Source organism: Tupaia chinensis, unplaced genomic scaffold (genome assembly GCF_000334495.1).
Source record: "Tupaia chinensis unplaced genomic scaffold, TupChi_1.0 Scaffold000294_5, whole genome shotgun sequence".
Classification (NCBI taxonomy): domain Eukaryota; kingdom Metazoa; phylum Chordata; class Mammalia; order Scandentia; family Tupaiidae; genus Tupaia; species Tupaia belangeri.
This window is the reverse complement of record NW_006159782.1, coordinates 197971-207116: the sequence shown is the minus strand read 5'-3', so window position 1 is coordinate 207116 and position 9146 is coordinate 197971.

The window sequence follows — 9146 nt, the reverse complement described above, 5'->3', positions numbered from 1 at the left end:
CTCCCTCCCTCCCTCCCTCCCTCCCTCCACACACAGCCAGGAGTGCGGTGGGAATGCTGTGGGCATGGAGATATGGAAATGAAACAAATCCTAGAGAAAGAAACAGTAAACACAGAAGCAGCATAATATCAAATGCAGGCGCTCAGAAGATAAGAATGAAGGATGGGAAATATGCTTGTGGGGAGAAGTCACCATTTTAAAAACTAAAAATCTTTATTAATTTTATTATTATTCATTCTGATGAGAGAGAGAAAAAGCAAGCCACCAGGTCCGGGACTCAAACTGTAGTCAGCCATGTGGGAGTCCAATGCCCCAACCACCAGGCCATTTGCCGGCCCTAGAAGTCACAATTTTAAATGATGTCAAACCCTCATTGCAGTGATATTCGAACAGATACTTGAAGCAGTGAGAGAGCAAAGTGTTCAGGGGTTTATGGAGAAGAGTGTTGTAGGCAGACGGAGTGGGGAGTGCAAAGCCTTGAAAGGTAGAGAAAGAACAGGGAGGCGGCTGTGGCTGGAGCACAGTGAGTTAGAGGAAAAACCACAGGGCCTGGGAGGCGTCAGGAGCACCTCAATGTTACTGAGTGTGATGCAGACACCCTGGAGTTTGCAGAGAGGAGTGATGTGTAAACAGTACCTTTTGGCTGCTACACTGCAATTACACCGTGGGGTGGGGGCAAGGGCAGCAGCAGGGAGCTCATTCAGGACCCCACGGCAGTATTCTGGAGGGAAGACACTGGCCTGGTCATCAGGGCAACAGCAGAGGATCTGGTGAGAGGAGGGCGGGGTTCTGGATCTGATTTGGAGCACTGCAATAGCATTTGCTGACAGACTGGATATGCAGTGAGAGAAACCCAGCTCAGGTTTTGGTCTGAGCACCTAGTGAGACGGGAAGCCTGCAGGAGAGACTAGTGGGAAAGAGTGCAGAGCCGAAGTCCACTGTGGGCCATGTTGATGCCTGCTGGGCATCTCGAGAGAGGTCAGGTGGGTGGACAGACATGGGACTGAAGATCAGAGGAGAGGTCTGGCCTGAGGACTCACAGCTGGGAGCTGGCTGTGTGTGGACGTTGCTGAGAGCTATGAGAACGACACTAGGGGTTAGGAATTTTTCAGATGTCGTAATCTTATGGGACCATCTTCATACACACAGGACATCACTGACCAAAATGCCATTGTGCAGGGCGCTACCGTAACTGTAAAACTTGCAACGGTCTGGTGCAACCTGCACGCAGTCTGGCTGAGAGAAGCACATGGAGTTACCGAAGGACCTCTTCCTCACATTCTGTGCATCAAGTGGAGACTGCCAAAAGCTGTTGAGAGGATCACATTCTATCAGCAACTCCAGAAGAAATTACGGATTGGTTTGTGTTTTATCAATTAGTAACTGCTGCCCCTGCAGATCACTGAGTGTTTATTTACAGGTTAGTTCTCAAACACAGTCCACTACATCAACTGGGTGACCAATAAGACTTCAGACTTCACGCACCTTGGGAATACACTATGCGGTCATCTTAGAGTCTGTTGATGGAAATATCAACTCTGCAGAAACAATAATTAATGCAGTTTATTTCCTTTTTTAAAAAAGAATTATTTAATCCCATTTGTTGTTATTATTTAATTTAACCAGAGACAGACAGAAAGGGAAAGTGAGAAAGCAAGCTGCCAGGTCTGGGACTTGAACTGTGGTCGATCATATGAGAATCCAACACTTTAACCACCATGCCACCTGCTGGCCCTAATGCAGTTTCTTTTTTTAACTTTATTAAAATACTGATTTTATTTCACATGTATGTTTTTGTCTCCCCACCATTTCCATGTCTGGCCACCACTACTCCTGTGTCCTGTCATAACATTCTACACATACTTAAAATCAAGCAAAGGGTGGAGTTCCATCTTTAAAAACGAAACAGGCATTTAGGACAACACATTCTTGGCAATGAAACCTGGACAACGTTTATCAAACTTTTTTTTACATACAAAAAGGACAGCCAGATATCAACTGTTACGGACATAAAATAAGACAGAAAAATTTACAAACTATTTAAACTATTTTTTAAATTATTTAATTTTACTTATGCATTCATTAATTTTAATTTGACAAGAGGAAATAGAGAGACATAGAGAAAGAAAGAGAGACAGTAAGCCACCAGGTCCAGGACTCAGACTGTGGTTGGCCATGTAGGAGTGTCCAGTGCCTTAACCACTAAGCCACCTGCTGGTCCCCAGTTTACATTACTTTTGTTTCATTTTTTTTTTGGGGGGGGGAGAGATTTTTGCCATAGTGCACGTGCACTCCCCAGACAGAGAGAGACAGAGAGACAGAAAGCGAGAAATCACCCCTCAGGGGTGATGGCCACGCTGCAATCCCTTTTCCATTCTCCTCTCAGGATTTTGGGCACACACGCACACGCGCCCAGTGTGAGTTTTAAGCCACCAGGTCCGGGACTCGAACCACGGTCGACTACATGGGAGTCCAGCGACATGGCCATTACGCCAACTGCTGGTCCCAAATGTTCTTTCAAGTGAACTTTTAGGCACATTTCCTTGTAGATCCACTTTCACACCTGGAGATGTTCTTTAATTTTACCTAGCTACCTACCCACGAAAGGGAGGTTATTTATTATGGGAAGAATTTTAGTTATTTTATTTTTTGCCATAGGGCGGGCGCCACCACGCCCTAGTTATTTTATTTTTTAATCTGCTGTAGGGTGTGTGCGTGTGCGCCAGAGAAAGAGAAAGAGAGAAGACCAGCAGTTGGCGTAATGGCAATGTTGCTGGACTCCCATGTTGCCAACTGTGGTTTGAGTCCCAGACCCGGTGGCTTAAACTCATGCTGGGCACGTGTGCGTGTGTGCCCAAGATCCTGAGAGGAGAATGGAGGGATTGCGGCATGGCCATCCCCCTGGGGGGTGATTTCTCACTTCCTGTCTCTGTCTTTCTGGCAAGTGCATGCGCCATAGAAAAAAAATCCAAAAAAAAAAAAAAAAAAAAAAAAGAGAGGGAGAGAGAGAGAAAGAGAGAAAGCGAGTGAGAAAGCATCCCCTGGGGGGAATGGCCACATTGCAATCTCTCCTCCATCATCATCTTGGGATTCTGGGCATGCATGCACATGTACCAGGCATGTTTTTCGAGCTGCTGGGTCTAAGATTTGAACTACATAGTTGTTCATGTGGGATTCAGTCTTTTTTAAAAAATTATTAATTATTATTATTATTTTAACTTGACCAGAAAAAGAAAGAAAGTGAGAAAGCAAGCCACCAGGTCTCAGGCTCAAACTGTGATTGACCATGTGATAGACCAGCACCTTAACCACCACGCCACCTTCTCCCACCCTCCTGGGATTCAGTCTAACCACCATGTCACTGGCTGGCCCTACAGGAAGAATCTCTAGGTGTCCTATGAGGGGAGAATATTTCATATTATTTAGTTCTCTTTATTGCAGGAAGTGAAAGTCCTATTATTTCAGCTTCGAAGGCCTTTGTGGTAGATTTTTTTCCAAAGATGACCACCAATAAATGCTTCCATCCCTGAATAAGCACGCAACTTCTCCCATGAAGAGGTGGTCAAGAGCCAGCAGGTGGCATGGTAGTTAAGGCGCTGGATTCCACATGGCTGGCTTCCCGGTTTACATCCCGGACCCTGCTACTTGAAAAACACGCCGACATGGTGTGTGTGTGTGTGTGTGTGTGTGTGTGTGTGTGTGTGCGCACGCACCCAAAACCCCAAGAGGAGAATGAAGACGGGACTGCAGTGAGGTCATTATCTCTGTAGGGTAATTTTTCTTTTTCTTTCTTTCTTTTTTTTTTTGAGAGATTTTTGCCTTAGGATCAATGCACTCAACAGGGAGTACACATGCATGCAAGAGAGAGAGACAGGGTGAGAGGGAAAGTGAGAAATCACCCCCTAGGGGGATGGCCAGGCTGTGATCCCTTCTCCTTTATTCTGCTTCTGAATGTTGGGCACACACATACATGCGCCCAGCGTGAGTTCCAAGTCTAGGACTCAAACCGCAGTCAGCCACGTGGGAATCCAGCGACATAACTGCTAGGCCATCTGCTGGTCCTGCAAAGTGATTTCTTATTTTCCCTCACTCTCTAGCAAGTGGATATGCCCCATGACAAAAATTGATAAAAAAAAAAAAAAAGAAAGAAAGAAAGAAAAGAGAGTCTATTTCTCCTCTTGAATCTGGTCATCTTGGGACTTGCTTTGACCAACAGAAGGCACTCGAAGTGATGTACTACGTTTTCAAGCCCAGGAGTAAGGAGTTCACAGCTTCCGCTCTCCTAGGATCCAGCCACACCATAAAGCGGCTTGACCCAGACTTCTGAACCATGAGAGAACACAAGGGGAGGGAGGCTGCTGGCCAAGGCAGCAGCCACGTCCACGTGAGGCAAGGTGCCTCTGACGTCTTAGCCCCGGCTGACCTAACGAGCAGCCCCAGCTAATGCAGTTGGAGGAGAGAACGCAGTTGGCTTAGTCGGTTCTAAGCTTTGCCCTGACTGCAGATCAGGGAGAAGCACTGTACTGTTTATCCCACGGGGGACTCAGGGCCTTCACACCAGGTGGCCCTTATGTGGTATGTACATGGTTCATGGTTAGTATATGTTGGCCCTGTAGCCTACCACCTTGCTGACTGTGGTTGTTAGTTCTGGTGGTGTTTTAGTGGATTCCTTAGGCACTTCCGCATGCAAGAAGAGACCACATAATCTGCAGACAAATGAGATAATCCCTCTTACCCATGAGAGATCTGTTTCAAGATCTCCAGTGGATGCCTAAAACTGATAATACCGAACCCTACATATGCTGTTTATTCTATGTGTATACGCCTATGATAAACTTTAATGTATAAATTAGGCACATGAGAGAGTAAGAGTAATTAAGTATAAGTCAAATAATACACTAATATATTATGTAAATGTGGTCTGTCTCTCAAAATACTGGTAACTTAACCCACAGAAGATGAAACTACAGAAAAAGGGAGATTACTATAGTTTTCTCCTTTTTTTTGGAGAGGTTTTTTTGCTATGGGCGCATGTGCTTGCCAGCCAGCCAGAGAGACAGAGAGACATAACATGAGAAATCACCCCCCGGGGGGGATGGCCACACTGCAATCCCTTCTCCATTCATACACATTTTTTTTGTTTGTTTTTTTGAGAGGTTTTGCTATAGGGAGCATGCGCTTGCCAGATAGAACGTGAGAAATCACCACCACCACCCCCAGGGGGGATGGCCACGCCAAAATCCCTTCTCCTCCATCCTCCTCTTGGGATCTTGGGCATGCACGCACATGCACCCAGTCTGTTTTAAGTCACTGGGCCCAGGACTTGAACCGCGGTTGACTACCTGGGAGTCCAGTGATGAAGCCATTACGTCAACTGCTGGCCCCTAGTTTTCTTTCTTTTTAATCTGATGCCTTTTTTATTTTCTAATTCTCCTGGCTTCAACCTCCAGTACGATATTGAATAAAAGTGATAAAGCAGACAACCTTGGGTCAGCCAGGTGGCGTGGTGGTTAGGGTGACTAAATCCCATGTAGCCAACTGTGTGGTTTGATTCCCAGATCCAGCAGCTTGGAAAACACACACACCATGTGTATGTGCATGCCCAAAATCACCAAACAAGACTGGAAGAGAAGGAATTGCAATGGGGCAATCCCCCCCGGACGTGATTTCTCACCCTTTTTCTCTTTTTTTGTCTTTGTCTCTGGCTGGTATATGTGCCCTACAGCAAAACCAGAAAGAAAAAACGTAGACATCCTTGTTTTGTCTTTGATAGGAGGGGGAAAACTTTCGGTCTTTTTTCTTCCCGAAGAACTATTTACTTTTATTATTAATATTTTAAAATTTGCTGTAAGCACGAATGTTCACCACAGAGACAGAGAGAGAAAGTGAGAAAGCAAGACACCAGGTCTGGGACTCAAACTATCATCAACCAAACAGGAGTCCAGCACCTTAACCACACCACCTGGCAGTCCCAAGGCTTTCAGTACCTGGTGGCTTAAAAATCACCCTGGCCACATGGGTGTGCATGCCCAAAACCCTGAGAGGAGAAATGAGAAGGGACTGCAGCCTGGCTTGTTTCCCAAGCCACCAGGACTATGCATTTGGCCATGTGGGATCCAGCCACTTTAACCTCCGTGCCACTTGGCTGGCCCATAGAGGAAACGTTTTGAATTATTTTATGGAGAAAAGTAACGGATGTAAAGAGAGGGTTGGTTTCTACACTTCCTGAGAACTGTGTATGTATAAACTATGTATAAATTAAAAATATTGGTAACAGGGCCAGTCAGTGGCATGGTGGTTAAAGGGGCTGGATCCCACATAGGCTACACTGGGGTAGTCTGGACCCGGCGGCTTAAAACTGGGCACATGTGCACCTGTGCCCAAAATCTGGAGAGGAGAATGGAAAGGGACTGTGGTATGACCACCCCCCTGGGGATGATTTCTCACTGCCCCTCCCCCCCATCTCTCTGGCGAGTGTAGGTGCCCTACAGCAAAAACTTCAAAGAAAATTTTATTTCATCTGCATAGAGAACCACAACAGTGTTGTGTTTGCTTCAGTTACAAACCATAATTTGGAAAACTCAGGAGAAAGAGTTATAATTACCCATAGCTTAAAAAACATTTTTACTGTTCTTTTCCCTTCAAGCTTCCTTTTTGTAGCTTTCCCTTTATGTTGGGATCTTCCAAGTTTTCTTTTTTTAGCTCCTAAGTTTAGCAGACTTCTTTTTGTCATTCTTTTAGGGTAGATCTTCTAGCTTACCCTCATCTGAGAAGACCTTAATTTCCCCTTAGTTCCTGAAGGATATTCCTACTAGATACAGAATTCTTACAGTTCTTCCCTTTCAAAAATGTGCCACTTTCTTTTGGACTTGTGAGGAATTTGCTGACTGAATTGTTCCCTCCCATAGGGAAGGTATCATTTTTGAGTTTTTTTTTTTTTTTTTCTTAAAATAATTATATTTAACTTGACGAGAGACAGAGAGGGAAAGTGAGAAGCAAGTTGCCAGGCCCAAGACTCGAACCTTGGTCAGCCATGTGGGAGTCCAGCACCCTAACCACCATGCTACCTGCGGGCCCCCGAGTGTTTTGTTTTAACCTTTAGTTTTCAGTGTGTTTAGTGTGACTATGACATGACTTGTCAATTTCTTTGGATTTATACTGTTCGGTGTTCACTGAGCTTCTTGAATCTGAAAGTCTATCTTTTGTCATTTCTTGTGAATTTCCAACCATTATTTCTCAACTGCTTTTTCAAACCCATCCCTATTTTTTCTTTCTGTGATTCTAATGATACAAATCTTAATTTTTAAAAAATGGTACTACAGGAACCAGCAGTTGGCGTAATGCCTATGTTGCTGGACTCCCATGTAGTCAACTGCCATTTTGAGTCCCAGACCCGGTGGCTTAAACTCATGCCTGGTGTGTGTGCATGTGTGATTTCTTGCTTTCTATCTCTTTCTGGTGAGCACATGTGCCCTCTAGCAAAAAATCTCTCAAAATAAATAAATAAATAAATAAATAAGATACTATAGGTCCCTGAGTTTGTCTGTTTTTTGTTGTTCAGATTCATTTTTTCTTCAAGTTCCAGAATGTTTTGTTCTCCATTTTAAAGTTTATTATTTACCTGTTTGTTTTTAATTTGCCAGGAGGCACACACCCTCACACGAGAAAGAGAGAGAGAGAGGGGGGGGGGGGGAGGAGAAATAGAAAGTGAGAAAGCACTCCCTGTGCCCCTACATGAGGCATGGTCCCACTGCAATCCCATTTTTCCATTTGGGATTTGGCACACATGTGCACACGTGGCTAGTTGTTTCTCAAGCTTCCAGGCCTGGTACTTGAACTGCTGGCATGTGGGATACTGCTCTTTTCATCAGTAGGCCACAGGCTATCCCTATTTTTACTTTCTTTTTCCATGAGTGAGACAAGGACAGCACCCCAACAGGTCCTGACACCTCAATTCACCAATTTCAGGCAGCCTCAAATTACCGCCACGTGGTGCCTGTTAGGGAGCTCTCTGGACACAAACCCAGCCTTATAGTGTCATGTTTTACTGCCATGCCATTGTCTGGACCTCCCTCCACTGCTCTTTAAAAATTTCCATTGGTCAGGTTGAAAAAAAAAAAAATTTTTTTTTAAGCTATAGGGCGCGTGCGCTCACCAGAAAGACAGAGAGAGACAGAGAGACAGAAAGCGAGAAATCACCCCCCAGGGGGGATGGCCATGCCGCACTCCCTTCTCCTCTTGGGATCTTGGGCGCGCACATGCGCCCGGAGTGCGTTTAAGCCCCCGGGTCCAGGACTCAAACCGCGGTGGACTATGTGGGAGTCCAGCGACATGGCCATTAGGCTAACTGCTGGTCCCGAAAAAATTTTTTTCTGTTGGTGGTACCAGAAAAAAGGTGGCATGGTGGTTAAAGTACTGGATTCCCATGTGGCCAACATAGTTTGAGTCCCAGACTTGGTGGCTTAACAATCATACCAGGTGCATATGCACCCAAAATCTTGAGAGAATGGAGGAAAAGGGGAGCCAGCAGGTGGCATGGTGGTTAGGTGTTGGACTCCTATGTGGCTGTCCTCTACCATGGTTTGAGTCCTAGACCAGGTAGCTTGCTTTCTCACTTTCACTCTCTCTCTGATAAATTAAACAATAATAAATAATATTAAACAAATAATTTGGGACCAGCAGTTGGCGTCGGCTATGTCGCTGGACTCCCATGTAGTCGACTATGGTTCAAGTCCAGGACCCAAGTGGCTTAAACTCATGCCAGGCACGTGTGCATACATGCCCAAGATCCCGACAGGAGAATGAAGGAGAAGGGATTGTGGTATGGCCATCCCCCCCGGGGGGGTGATTTCTCACTTTCTGTGTCTCTCTTTCTGTCAAGTGCACGCATCCTATATCAAAAATAAAAGCAAACAGGGACCAGCAGTTAGCGTAATGGCTATGTCACTGGACTCCCACATAGTCGACTGCGGTTCGTGTCCCGGACCCGGTGGCTTAAAACTCACACCAGGCATGTGTGTGTGCGTGCGTGCTCAAGATGCCGAGAGGAGAATGGAGGAGAAGGGATTGCAACGTGGCCATCCCCCCGGGGGGTGATTTCTCACTTTCTGTCTCTCTGTCTCTGTCTGGCGAGTGCACACGCCCTA